Below are 14,688 nucleotides of genomic sequence, written 5' to 3'. Positions count from 1 at the left end.
AGTATAGCATCAAGGAAGTCCGGATGTCGAACGCAAAGACACGTGAAAACGTTTTTAATTACGAAACTCTAATTAAGACTTACCAAAATAATATTTATTTGATTTTTAAGATTTTATTTAACTACTTAATTTAATTAAAAGAAAACTGTTAACAAAATACTTTAAGAAAACTTTGATTTAAATTCAATGAATAAAAACGTCTACCTAGGAATGAATCATGTTGATAGAAATAACAAGACAACGGATTGAAAATATTCAAGACACCGGTTATAAAAGATGACACAACCAAAACTCGTTTAAGAAAGTTAAATTACCTCTCAGTCTCTCTAACAATCTCTAACTTATTTTAATTGATTTTAAAGAACAAACCGGACAAACAATTATTAACGTGTTCAAATGACGACTCTCCTCGACAACCTATCCTAATGGAGACGAATACTACGCAACCAAGAATAGAGGAACAATTTAACACAACCCAAATTAAACCAACTAATTGCACGTAAACACTCAAACTTGACAAGACAAAACCCGCTCTCGCGCGGTCTTAATTCTAACAAGTAAAAGCAACGAGACAATGTTACTTCTTATCACCTCTCGGTCTCAAAGAAGGTGTATTCTAACTGATTTTATATGATATATTACCCACTTATCCCTACGGTTGATCACCCCGCAAATAAACCCAAAACACCAAGTAAAGAGCTTAATACGCAATCAATTAACCAAAACCGATTCAATTAACGAATGCAAGAGGATTATAAGTAATTACAAACAAAACACAACCATCACACACAATTTAATTAGTGGTTTAATTAAACTTTACATTAATAATTTAAGTCTTGAACATTAACAATCCATTAAACAAGTTAAAACCACTCAACAATCATCTATCCTAGGTAGAACAAACTAGTTTAGCCACTCATTACTTTTGGACAGCCACAAACACTTAATAAAAACACCATAAACATCATCATAAACATTATAAAACTCAATCAAATTCCAAACTTAATCAATAACAAGTCTAACAATCAAACAATTGCAAAACAATTCAATTGAAAAGACCAAATCAATCAAAGTTAGGGTTATTGAAAGATAAACAAAGTTTAGAGATGTATACTAAAGGTTTATGGATGAGATTTTGGATGTTTGAAACCCCTAGCAGCTGCACAAAGATCCCTTCTTCCTTCCTCAGCCGTCAACAGCCTCAGCCGCCACAGCTTTCTTCCTTTTTTCTTCTTTTTTCCGCCGGCGGCAGCTTGTCCGATCGGAACTTAGGGTTCTTGGGGTTAGGGTTTTGATTTTCGGGATTATGGGATGAAGAATGGCTGATTACATCTGATATTAACTTAATATAATATATTATAAGGCTTTTAATTAGTGGGCTTGGACCGGGCCTTGCTTAAACTTTAAAACTTTGACCAAAAAGGCCCCTAAACTCTTCCAAATTGCCTCTTTTTTCACCATCTTCTATAAACCTACAAATAAATATTCAACTTTGTAAAATCAATCATAAACAAACCATAACACTTAATAATTAAACTAAAAACGATTAAAACATGATAAAAATGCTACGGAAAGTCAATGTGTTTTACAACACATCATTATGATAATGAAGCAAGAAGAGTAAGGAAACACTACAAGTTCCCAAAAGACGTCATGGATGAAGATTACTTTGAGGCCTTCTTTAGCCGAGACCAATACATTGAACGCCCTAAACCAATATACTTCCCCGGGACTGAGAAATGCCCAATTAAATTACCCGATAGTCCACCACCAGAGAGAATCGAACCATCAAGACACTCGAGCTATCATCCACCGACAATGCCTATGTATCAACCCACGGAAATACCAGCATACCGCCCCTCGGAAATTCCCACCTACCAACCACCAAAAGTACCACAGTACTACCCAACCAGATATTTTCCAAATGCACACCCATCCTATACCTTCCTTTCAAACCGACCCATAAAAGAAGAACCAAGATCCCCATCCTTCGATTGGATGCAGTGCCACTCCGACCAGCGGAGGTGGCATACTGGAAGCTCTACCGCTCATGAAGTCAACTCACAACCCAACAATGGCGAAGGATCATCCCACAAACCAAGAATGAGGGTGACGATGCCTTACGATAGTTTCAAGATACCCGCGATGATCAACGAAGCCACTCAGTATATGGAAGAGGAGGAAGAGCCTATGGAGGAAGAAGAGGAGGATCCCGAAGAGGAGGATCCTATAGAAGAAACCGAACCGGAAGAAGAGCATCCCGACAACCCTAATGAGATATCAACATCCATTAATGGATCACTCACTTCCAACAACCCAAGTTACGGTTCTGTCGATCCGTATGTTCAGTATATTGAACAGCTAAGGAACCAAGCTTCATCGAGCTTCCCGCCATTTCAAGGAAAGATTCCTTCAATTCAAGAACAAGCTGATGAGATTCGCGAGCAAAATCAAGCCGCCAACACATACCTCTACCTTGCATCTGATCAGACTTACGTCCCATATCCTGAACCGAGAAACCGTTTCGAGATGGTGACGCTGGGTTACCGCGACCCACCGCTACAATATGGATACCCGACGTTATTCCATAGTCATATGAAGAACACCTTGATCGTGCATTGCACGAGACTGATGACTGGAGAAAGAAGGTGGCTGAAGAAGGGAAAAAGAAGAAGAAGATAGGAGAGAAGCTTCTTCACAAATGCAACAAACTGACGAGGGTTGTTAAGAAGTTTTTGAAGGACTGAGATGACGATAGTGATGACGTGTTTCAAGAGACGAAATGTTTGTGTGTAAACTAGCTTATGTGTAATGTGTTAAGTAATGTATGGATAAGAATATATATACATCGAGTATGAATGTATATATATATGATGTTGTAATAATCCTTGTTTATACCTTGTATGGTATATACGAATGACGAAATAAAATGTGTGTTTAATAAAGAACATTCATTAAATTTCAGATATAAAAGAATAAAAGAAAAGATAATATGTCTTAACAAAGTAATAACTTTGAGGCTTCCCGAAAGGAAGCCGAAAAACAAAAAGAAAAAGGAAAGGGACCCGAAAAAGAACAAGAAGATCCGATCCCCGAAAAATTTATGGATCGAATCCAAAAGATGATTAAAGACGCAGTTAGGGAAGAATCCATGGCTAGATCTCAATCTAGGCAAACAAAACACTCCCACTCGGCTAATCCTTCCTGAAAATCTGTTTCCAAACCCCGTTCTAGACCCTCGCACGTAGATGAGAGTGTACACGAATCGAACGATGATGGAGGGGTCCGTCAAGAATTTAAAAGGCTTAAGATTGGTGGGTGTATGTTCAAAGACTTTAAATACTATGGGCAAAAGAATTCCACGGCGATAAGGGAGCCATCGCGACTGTAAGGTGGCTTGAAGAGATGGAGACAATTGTAATTACGAGCAAGTGTACGGAAGAAGAGAAGATTCAATACTCTTCACTGATGTTTAGAGGCGAGGCATTAGAATGGTGGAATACTTTGATCTTGAGTAGAGGAAGGGAGGTTATGTACAACATGTCATGGAGCGAGTTCAAGGAGTTGATATTGTCGAAATTCTGTTTGATGCATGAAACGGACCAAATCCAAACCAAGTTCCTATCTCACAAGGTTGTCGGAACAAACCTTCCTGAGTATAATACCAAATTCCACGAATACTGCCGCTTGGTGCCCCAGCTGGTTACCCCAGATTCCAGCAAAGTTACACGCTATATATGGGGGCTATCACGGGAAATTCGTGACATGGTGAGGTCGCACTTGCCTCAAACCGCCGACTCCGCTATGGAGTTGGCTGGATAATTAATGGCCGGAATGATCCGCAATAGAAAAGAAGATAAGAGGGTCGTGTCAACGCAAGATACGGAGAAGGAAGGAAATACCCGTTTCAAGGGTAAGGGAGTCGACCAACGAAGGTCTGGCTTCAACTCCGGCATCCCACAATGAAAAACTTGCAAGAAATACCATAGGGGTCGATACCATCTAACTCCCCGTCCTTGTGAATCATGTCACAAATTCGGTCATGTCACGGCCGATTGTTGGAAGAAGAAGATGACTTGCTACAATTGCAAGGAGATGGGATATCTTAGCTTTGAATGCCCCAAGAATAAACCCGCGGCTGGTGGTGCGGGTGGTAGCGGTCAGAAGAGTAAGCCCAAGAAGGGCAATGCAAGAGTGTTCGTCCTTGATACGAAGAAAGCGGCCGACACACCGGAAACCATTAACGGTACGTTCCTTGTTAACAATGCCTATGCTAGAGTCTTGTTTGATTCAGGAGCCAATTTAAATTTTATAGATTATAAGTTTTGTAGTCTATTAAACGAACCCTTAATCAAACTTAATAAAACTCTAAGCGTCCAGACCGCTAGTGGTGAAATTGTTAAAATCTCCGAAGCTTTAGAAAACGGAAAAATCTTATTAGCCGGTTACGTTTTGGCCCAAAATTCCCGTGATGTTATAGACCGAGTACACATGTGTCTGGATCCAAACATAACTGTTCAGTCCATCAATCAATGGCCAGGTAGGCCGCGGGCTAACGGTCATAACTAGTTCTCCTTGTAGGGGCTATACGCATATAGCTCGGGGGAACAACTGTGTGTGTGTAAGGGAGTGGTACAAAGCTCAGATGTGGTCGTTCATCTGCTGAGTGTTAGAGAAAACTATGATTGTATTGTAACTGTCATTCAAATGTTTTATTGAGTCATACGTGTTCACCAGCATATAGCTGACGTATTTTTCCCCACAATGAAAAACTTGCAAGAAATACCATAGGGGTCGATGCCATCTAACTCCCCGTCCTTGTGAATCATTTCACAAATTCGGTCACGCCACGGCCGATTGTTGGAAGAAGAAGATGACTTGCTACAATTGCAAGGAGATGGGATATCTTAGATTTGAATGCCCCAAGAATAAACCCGCGGCTGGTGGTGCGGGTGGTAGCGGTCAGAAAGGTGAGCCCAAGAAGGGCAATGCAAGAGTGTTCGTCCTTGATACGAAGAGAGCGGCCGACACACCGGAAACCATTACCGGTACGTTCCTTGTTAACAATGCCTATGCTAGAGTCTTGTTTGATTCAGGAGCCAATTTAAATTTTATAGATTATAAGTTTTGTAGTCTATTAAACGAACCCTTAATCAAACTTAATAAAACTCTAAGCATCGAGACCGCTAGTGGTGAAATTGTTAAAATCTCCGAAGCTCTAGAAAACAGAAAAATCTTATTAGCCGGTTACGTTTTACCTATTCTTTTGTTGCCCATAACTCTTGCTGGTTTTGATGTTGTGTTGGGTATGGATTGGTTATCCGACAACCATGCTCGTATCCTTTGCAATATCAAGACCATTGAACTCCAATCCCCGGACAAACGTACCATATGAATCGAAGGGGATAAAGACGCTGGCCAAGTTAGCCTAATCTCAATGATAAAGGCTAACAAATGTTTAAATCAAGGATGCTTAGCATTCATGGCCTACGTCACCGAAGAATCTAAACCCAAAGAAATCAAATACGTTCCTGTAGTTTCCGATTTTGCCGATGTCTTTCCCGACGAACTCCCCGGCATTCCTCCCAATCGCGAAGTAGAATTTAGAATCGATCTCATTCCCGGCACTGCTCCGATCGCCAAAGCCCCATATCGCCTCGCACCAACCGAGATGAAAGAACTGAAGAAACAACTTGAGAAAGGATTTATACGACCAAGTTCATCGCCATGGGGAGCGTTGATACTTTTTGTCAAGAAGAAGGATGGATCCATGCGAATGTGCATCGATTACCGAGCTCTCAACAAGTTTACCATTAAGAACCGATATCCACTTCCTCGAATCGATGGTCTCTTTGACCAACTCCAGGGTGCTAGCTTCTTTTCCAAGATCGATCTCCACTCCGGCTATCACCAACTTAAGGTTCAATCTGAAGACATTACAAAGACCGCGTTTCGAACAAGGTACGGCCATTATGAGTTCACCGTTATGCCATTTGGACTTACTAATGCGCCGGCTGCGTTCATGGATATGATGAACCATATTTGTAAGCCTTATTTAGATAAATTTGTGATCGTATTCATCGACGACACATTAATTTATTCTTAGTCTAAGGCCGATAATGAGAATCACCTTCGAACATTACGTGAAACTCTTAGAACCGAGAAATTGTACGCCAAGTCCTCGAAATGCGAGTTCTGGTTGCACGAGGTGCAATTTCTTGGTCACATCATCAACATTAATGGAATTCAAGTAGACCCCGCTAAGATTGAAGCTATCTCTAAGTGGGAGATTCCAAAGTCGCCAACCGAGATTCGAAGCTTTTTGGGATTGGCCGGCTATTATCGAAGGTTCATCGAGAACTTTTCTCGAATCGCTGTTCCCCTAACCTCCTTGACTCGAAAGAACATCAAATACGAATGGGGAACAAAGCAACAAGAGGCATTCGATATACTTAAACAAAAACTTACCCAAGCTCCTATACTGGCCTTGCCAGAAGGTATTGAAGATTTCATTGTCTTTTGTGATGCATCTCATTCCGGCTTGGGATGTGTATTGATGCAACGAAAGAAAGTAATCGCTTACGCCTCTCGTCAACTTAAGGTGCACGAAAAGAATTACACGACTCACGATCTATAGTTAGGCGCCATAATCTTCGCACTTAAGATATGGAGGCACTATCTATATGGAGTAAGATTTACCGTGTACACTGATCATAAGAGTTTAAAGCATATCTTTGATCAAAAGGAGGTCAACATACGCCAACGCCGCTGGATGGAGACTCTTAACGACAATGACTGTGAAATAGTTTATCATGAAGGTAAAGCCAACGTTGTGGCTGATGCCTTAAGTCGAAAAGAGCACGAAAAGCCAAAAAGAGTCAGAGCATTAAGGCTAGAACTTCAAATCGATCTCGTTGACCAAATCAAATCCGCTCAAACTCAAGCGACCAACGAGAACCAAATCTCTAATGAAAAACGTAATGGCACAATTGACTCGTTATTCAAAGGTGATGATGGTATTCTTAGAATGGGAAACCGAATTTGGGTACCAATTGTTGGAGGATTGCGTGAGAAGATATTAAACGAAGCCCATAAGTCTAAATATACGATGCATCCCGGGAGCGAAAAAATGTATCATAACCTTAAAGCGAACTATTGGTGGAATGGAATGAAGAGAGATGTCGCTTCGCATGTGGCGAAATGTTTGACATGTTTGAAAGTCAAGGCTGAGCACCAAAAACCTTCGGGATTGCTTCAGCAACCCGAACTTCCCGTTTGGAAGTGGGAGTTAATCACTATGGATTTCATTGCCAAACTCCCTAAGTCGAGTAGACAACATAATGCAATCTGGGTAATTGTGGACCGATTAACAAAGTCCGCACACTTCATACCCATCAATGAGTCGTATTCAATAGACAAATTAGCTCGTATCTATGTTAACAATATTGTGGCTTTGCATGGAGTGCCACTGTCCATTATTTCTGATCGAGACAGTCGTTTCACGTCTCACTTCTGGAAAAGCTTCCAACAAGCGCTAGGTACGAAGTTAAACCTTAGCACCGCCTATCATCCACAAACTGATGGGCAAAGTGAAACGACGATTCAAACGTTGGAAGATATGCTCCGAGCTTGTGTGATAGACTTAGGTGGAAGTTGGGATGACCACTTACCCCTAATGGAATTTTCATATAACAATAGCTATCATACAAGTATTCAAGCCGCACCATTCGAGGCGTTGTATGGTCGAAAATGTAGAACGCCCGTGTGTTGGTCTGAAACTGGAGATAATCAATTATCTGGACCCGAGATAGTCCAAGAAACTACCGACAAAGTCATCCAAATCCGCGAACGACTTAAGACGGCACGTGATCGCCAAAAGAGTTACGCCGATGTCCGTCGTAAGCCGTTAGAATTCAATGTCGGTGATAAAGTTCTTTTGAAAGTCTCGCCATGGAAAGGCGTGGTTCGCTTCGGCAAGAAATTAAAGTTGAGTCTTTGATTCGTTGGACCCTTCGAGGTACTTGAAAGAATTGGTATCGTCGCATATCGTTTGCAACTACCCGAGGAAATGCAAGGGATACACGATGTATTCCATATCTCGAATCTGCGTAAATGTTTAGCCGATGAATCTCTCTCAATGCCGTTAAGAGATGTAGAAATAAATGAGAACTTAAAATTTGTCGAACGCCCAATTCAAATCGAAGATTCAAAATTAAAGAAACTCAAAAGACGAACCTTGAAAATTGTGAAAGTAAAATGGGATTCCCGACGAGGACCCGAGTATACTTGGGAACTCGAGTCCGAAATGAGAAAGAAATACCCCCACTTATTCTCGTGAAGCAATCTCGAGGACGAGATTTATTTCAAGGTGGGGAGGATGTAACATCACGGGAATTTTGGGCCAAAAATGACAAGTGTCCAAAGTATAGGGATCAATTCTGCCAACTTCCAAACTCTAAGGGCTAAAATGAAAAATCTGATTCCTTGTCCTACCGCGGTACGCGGCGGAACAAAAGACAATCCAATTGCGGTGTGCAATGGGGCTTGGTCAAATGTTCTAGAAGAAGTCAACAGCGTACGCGATCGCTGTTGAGCCTACGTCATCGCGTATCGCGATGACGTGGCCTGACACATCTGACACCTTTTCACCACGTGTCCACACGTGGCACACCGGTCGCCACGTGTCCCGACACGTGGAAACACGTGGCACGAAGTCCGCCACGTGTTAACACGTGGCACACCGTCTGCGTCATCAGACCTACGTCGCGGTACGCGACCGGTCCCCAGGGTATGGGCGCGGTAGGCGACGGGACCCAAAATTTGCCTATAAATAGCAAGGTCCGGGGTCTTCATAACTCACACCCAAATCCAGCATACAATCATCTCTCTACTCTCTCTCTAAACCTCGAAATTCGTGCCATCGATACACCTCGAAAACTGTGCCCCGATTCCTCGATAAACGTGACATACCTCGATATTCGTACCACTCCCCGACAACGTTACGAGCAAGAAGGTGGTGCCGTTTTTACAACCTGACGATCACCTCGAAGTGCGTGCCGAGAAGTTTGGGTGTCTCGATTTCCGTGCCGAAGTGAAGTGGCGATCAAGGCGAGTGTTTAAAAGGCTAAGCGGCGTAGAAGTGCTGCTCGAGTATCTAAAAAATATTAAGCCGAGGAAAGGTAAGGCTTATTACCCGACTAAAATAATGATATAATATTAAAGGCTTAAACCCTAAGTCGAAAATATATACCTCGAAAATAAATGATTTAACAAAGAAAAGAAATAAAGAAAGAAATGTGTATATATATGTGTGTGTGTTATATACTTCTTTGTTATAATAATTATTTAAGTATAATGAGTATTCTTAAATAATAAAAGAAAAAGAATACGTTTCTTAGAAAAGAAGAAACGTCGGGTTTTTATAATAAACTAAAGGTTTATAAAAATTGCTTTTAAAACTAATGGTTTTAAAGTAAAAGAAATGAACTAAAGGTTCATCAAGGTAATAAGACTAAAGGTCTTAAGTCGGATTGTATATCCGACTAATAAAAGTTATACACGTACTATAGGTGCGAGATAGCAAGAAAGAGTACGCAAGGATGGTGTTGGAAACCGATCCCGATCAAAGGTGAATACGCCCCACTTTTACAAACTTGTTTTCAAATAAATAAAAGTGTTATGTGTAAAACTTTACATGAGACTAAGTGTCTCTAAAACATTATGAATAAGAGTAAAAGCCTAGCCCTCGGGCTGTAGTATACGTTTGTTTGGATCCTTTCACATGTGGTAAAATGCGATGGGCACATCGCACCACGCCTGGTCACGACCTCCAGCCACGATGGGCCGAACCAAAGTATGTTCGAGTGAGAATGACCTTGTGTATATTTAAGGTACCTAAGTACTTCGAGACGCTGTAGTGTCTTGCTGGGGTGACCTAGGTAGAGGCTTGAGTTTATAATGATGTTGTTTTAACTTTGTTATTCCTAAGCCAAGATGGGCCGAGGCACGCGTAACCCTCGAGGGGTAACAAAGTAAAAGAAAATGTTTTCGCGTCAGCATATTCACCAGCATTCGTTGCTGACGTATTTTTATAACATTTTGCAGGTAACCAAGATTAGAGCTAAAGGACGAAGGCTCAAGAATCCGATGGCTCGGATAATTTTGTTTAAATATAAAATATGATGTTTTTGTTTAACTTAAAAACAAGTAAATCGAATCGAGACTTTTGTCTCGACTTTTGTAATGTAAATATTTTACAACTTTAATCCTTATATTTTATAAAGTCTTCCGCTAATAATCGTAACTCTGATTTATTTACAAATGTGGTACCAACTATTGAGTCACACGCCTAGGCCTATGATGGGGGTGTGACTCGGTCTGAGTTGCCTTATTTTCTATATTGTATTATAATGTTTTAGAGAACATTAAATCTCATGCAATCATTGACTGACTCATTAGACAAAGACTCGTTTTATCTTATTGAGTATAAAATATGTTTTGACTGATTGAAAAGGTTAACGTATTCACCTGTGATTGCCTGTTCTGAATTATTGGTGATCTCGTTTAAAACCTTCACTGTGAATGATTGATTGATTGATTGACCTATTATAAAATAGGTTTGTATAAACATCCAGATCATAACTTGATCCGGCTTCAGACCCTTAGTCTGGTTTTGATAGTTTTATACCTTGATTGATCATTTGTTTGAATAAAATATTGAGACATATAGTCTTTATATTTATTTACCAAATCATATGTTGAGTTTCTTCTTCATGAAGAAACATCTGTAATCTGTTTCTTCTTCAAGAAGAAACGTTCATTGATTGTTGGTATTGAATGTAAAATCTTATGTTTCTTAATCATAAAGAAACAATGTTTTTACTATATGAAATGCTATGTTTCTTATTCGTTAAGAAATTATATCTCCTTATGAATGTAAAATTGATGTTTTCTTAATTGTAAAGAAACATTACTATAATCCTTTGTATGTTTAAAGCTTATGTAAACATAATTTTGATCAAGGTTTGTGCTATATCCCTGACTGTGGTCTAAGCCATATAATAATAAAATAATAACTTAGGCAGAACCCCTATCTTGCACGGGTATTCAGAGTTTGATTACCTAAGATTGATTGAGCAGTACTTCCACTCTCTATCGCATTCTAGAGCTTAAACTGTTGGAACCTTAGAGCTTGGTACGCACTATGATGCTTGGCACGCAAAACGAGGCAACATATGGTGGCCGTCGTGTTGTGCACGTACTTCGAGATAGATTGTCGGGTTATTTTCGGGTGGCACGTACTTCGAGGTATCGTCGGTATGTGGCACAGATTACGAGGTGATGATTTTCGGGTCGACACGGAAACCGAGGTAGTGAGAGAGTAATTCTAGAGAGAGAATCTAGAGAGAGAGTGGAGAGGTGTGTGGAGAATGAGCTCGTGGCCTCCCCTTTTATAGCTGATTTTGGATCCCATCGCGGTATACGATGGGACTCTTCCCTGACTCCGTCGCGTAGCACGACGCGTACATTCTGCCATGTGTCCCGTCGTCCTGCCACGTGTCCCTGAGTCATCACGGCCCATCGCGGTACGCGATGGCCGTCTTCTTGGACTCGTCGCGTAGCGCAATCGGTCTCTGGAAATTATTTTTCATTTTCAGTCCTTGTACTTTACTAGCTTATCATATCTGGTCTAATTCTCGTTGTCCAAAAATACTAAGGCGGCTCTTAAAGGTCTAACTCTCGATGCCATCATAGAGCCACATTGCGCCCATCGCCCAACGCCCTTCGCCCGAGCCCATGTCCGTGCGTGTGCGCGTGCCGTCGGGTGCTTCGCACCCTCCACTAGGACCACTGGGTGCATGCTAGGCATATAAGAATATAAATATGGAAAATCTCTTACTTATAAAGAGCTTCCATTTCTTTACCACTTTCCATGTGGGATGGGTTTTTAACTTCCTTATTTAAACCCATGTGGAATGCTTCCACTTTCTTGCATCTTTCAATGTGGGATGGAATTTCCTTATTCCATATCCTTAACATGAGACAACTTCCTTTATGGAATAGTTTATTTCCTTATAAAATATTTTATTTTCTTTATTTAATTTTTCTCATATTTTATAGAATAATTTTGATCCTTCAACTTCATTAAGTTTTCAAATTTGGACCAAATTTTGGGGATGTTACATCCTCCCCTCCTTGGAATGAATCTCGTCCTCGAGATTCGTTGTGAGTAATTTCTTAATTCTTGATTATGATCAGACTCTATCTGATTTATTTCTTGAGTTGTTTGAATTATTTGTATTCTTGATTTGTTTGTTAACTCACATCTTTGGATGATGTATTCAGTCAATAGTTCATAATGTCCTAAGTAATTGTAAATTGCTAAGCACAGTAGCCAATTGTGTTTAACTATTTACCTTACCTTGTTTATTCTAAACATTTATTGACGTTAACTAGATTGTATCTTGAATTCAATCTACCGAATCCTTTTAATTTATTTATAACTTTCAAGATATCCATACTTGAATAATGTAATCCTTTACTTCATGATCTTTATGGGTTCCTCCCGTTTATCAATTGTACCTTTGAACTTTCAAAGTTCGAATGTTCCTATGTCTCGGTTCAACTCATTTCCCTTTATTTCTCATATTTCTATGGATGATGATTAAATAACAAAGTTTCTTGTATTTCGAGAACTTTCGAAATTTAACTATCTCTCTCTTTTTTTTCCCCAGTGTAAAGGCAGTATGCTAATATATTTCTTTATATACATTAGGGATTAAATACCTTTTTTTTCTATTACAAAACTTCTTGTTTAAACACGAGTTTACAAACGATTACAAGAGTTGACTATTTATTCCTTATTCTTAGATGCTCCTTGTTCTTTCTCCTTTCTATTGTTGCCGTTGCTAATCTTTTGATTGTTTATTGCGTTTTTGAACATTGGCTCTTAAAATGTCCTTTTTCTCCACATCTGAAGCATTCAACTTCTTTCTTTCTACAGTCTTCTTCAAAATGACCGATTATGTTACAGGAAGTACATGTGATTATTGTTTTGTTCTTGTTTTGCTTTCGACATTTTCCATAATATCGTTTACCACAGTTTTCACAAATTGGTCTGCTGTATTAAAATGGTTTCTCGTGGTTGATTTTTTCCTTTGTTTTTCTTTCTTTCTATTATTCTCTTTAACATCCATTTTTCTTTCCATATTATTGATCAAATATCTGGCCAATTCCATAGCCGAGGAGGTAGTTTGTGGCATATGAGTTCTTACTATATCTCCTATCTCTTTGGGTAATCCTGATATGTATTGAATAACCTTGCCATATTCTGAGTTGTCTAGAAGCGAGGTTGATTGGTAATCTCCAAGGAACTTAGTGTTGTATGCTATAAGATTTGTGATATCCATCTTAGTTTGAATAATATTGGCTTCTGGTATGGGGCAAAACTGTTGTAATACGAGTTCTTTGAATGTTTCCCATTTCATTTGATACAAAGTTTCTCTGCCCTTTCTTACGATTAGATTGTTCCACCATTCTAGAGCTTCACCTTTGAATTTTAAAGATGTGTACTGAATCTTTTGAATTTCAGTACATTGACTAATGATGACGATGGACTCGATTTCTTCAAGCCATCGTAAAGTGGGTATAATACCTTGGTTTCCATAAAATTCTTTTGGTTCAAAGGTTTTGAAATCCTCAAAACTACAACCTTGAGTTACTATAGGTTTCCTGAGCTTATTGTTGAATCGACTATCTGTCTTGTGATTCTGAATGCTTTTATCATGATGTGAAGGTTTTTGATAAGGATGGTTTCTAACGACCTTATTTGAATGTTTAACTTTATGTATCTATTCTTTCATCGCATCAGTAAGAGGAGTTAATGTGTCTTGAATTATCTCTCGTATTGTGACAAAATATTGTTCATGGGTCTCATGATTAGGTTCTGTCACGTTCTTGTTGTTTCTTTGACTGGAGATTTCATCATTATTTGCTTGGCTATTTAAGTTCGACATTCTGTTAAATAGGATTGCATCAGTATGAGAGAAACTTATATACCGATGATATACTACATGGTACGTGAATCTTAATGCTATAAGTACTAGGAATCTTTTGATTATGAAATGTTTAATAAGTTTGTCGTCTTCTTAGAGGAATTCATTTCTAAATTTCCTCTAACCTTAACTAACTTTTCCTTGAGGTTTATTTGTCTCGTGGTATGCACAATTCATATGTTTACTTTTTGATTAAGGAAATTGTATTTTACCATAACAAATTTCCGAATCTTGATGATGATTGATAAGGTTCAATTGAGGTATGATTACTTTGTCCTATTTTGTATGCTCTTGAAATGACTAGTACATACCTTGTGTACAGAAAAGCCATGAGAATTTCTAATTCTCTTCCTAGGTTTATTTATATCTCTTTTGTTAAATATTCCTTTAGCGTTGGCTTTAGGTCACTTATCCTTGGGATTCTGTCCACCTGGACTTTTCCTTATGCTGACATTCTCTTTCTTTCAGATCTTGCTATGAGAGTTACTTTAAGAGTTTTATGCTCTTGTTCTATTGCTATACTGATTATAACTATTAAAATCTTTTATTGTCTACTTTCTCCAATGAATGATTGATTCCTTGATCTTGTTTTTCCTTCTTGATGCTTTTGCTTATCCCATTTTCTTTTGTCTTT

Source organism: Bidens hawaiensis, unplaced genomic scaffold (genome assembly GCF_021521415.1).
Source record: "Bidens hawaiensis isolate Kalapana, Puna unplaced genomic scaffold, B.hawaiensis_p1.1 tig00012230_1, whole genome shotgun sequence".
In the NCBI taxonomy this organism is placed as follows: Eukaryota; Viridiplantae; Streptophyta; class Magnoliopsida; order Asterales; family Asteraceae; genus Bidens; species Bidens hawaiensis.
The sequence above is the reverse complement of the archived record's forward strand: the minus strand, read 5'-3'. Positions refer to the sequence as shown.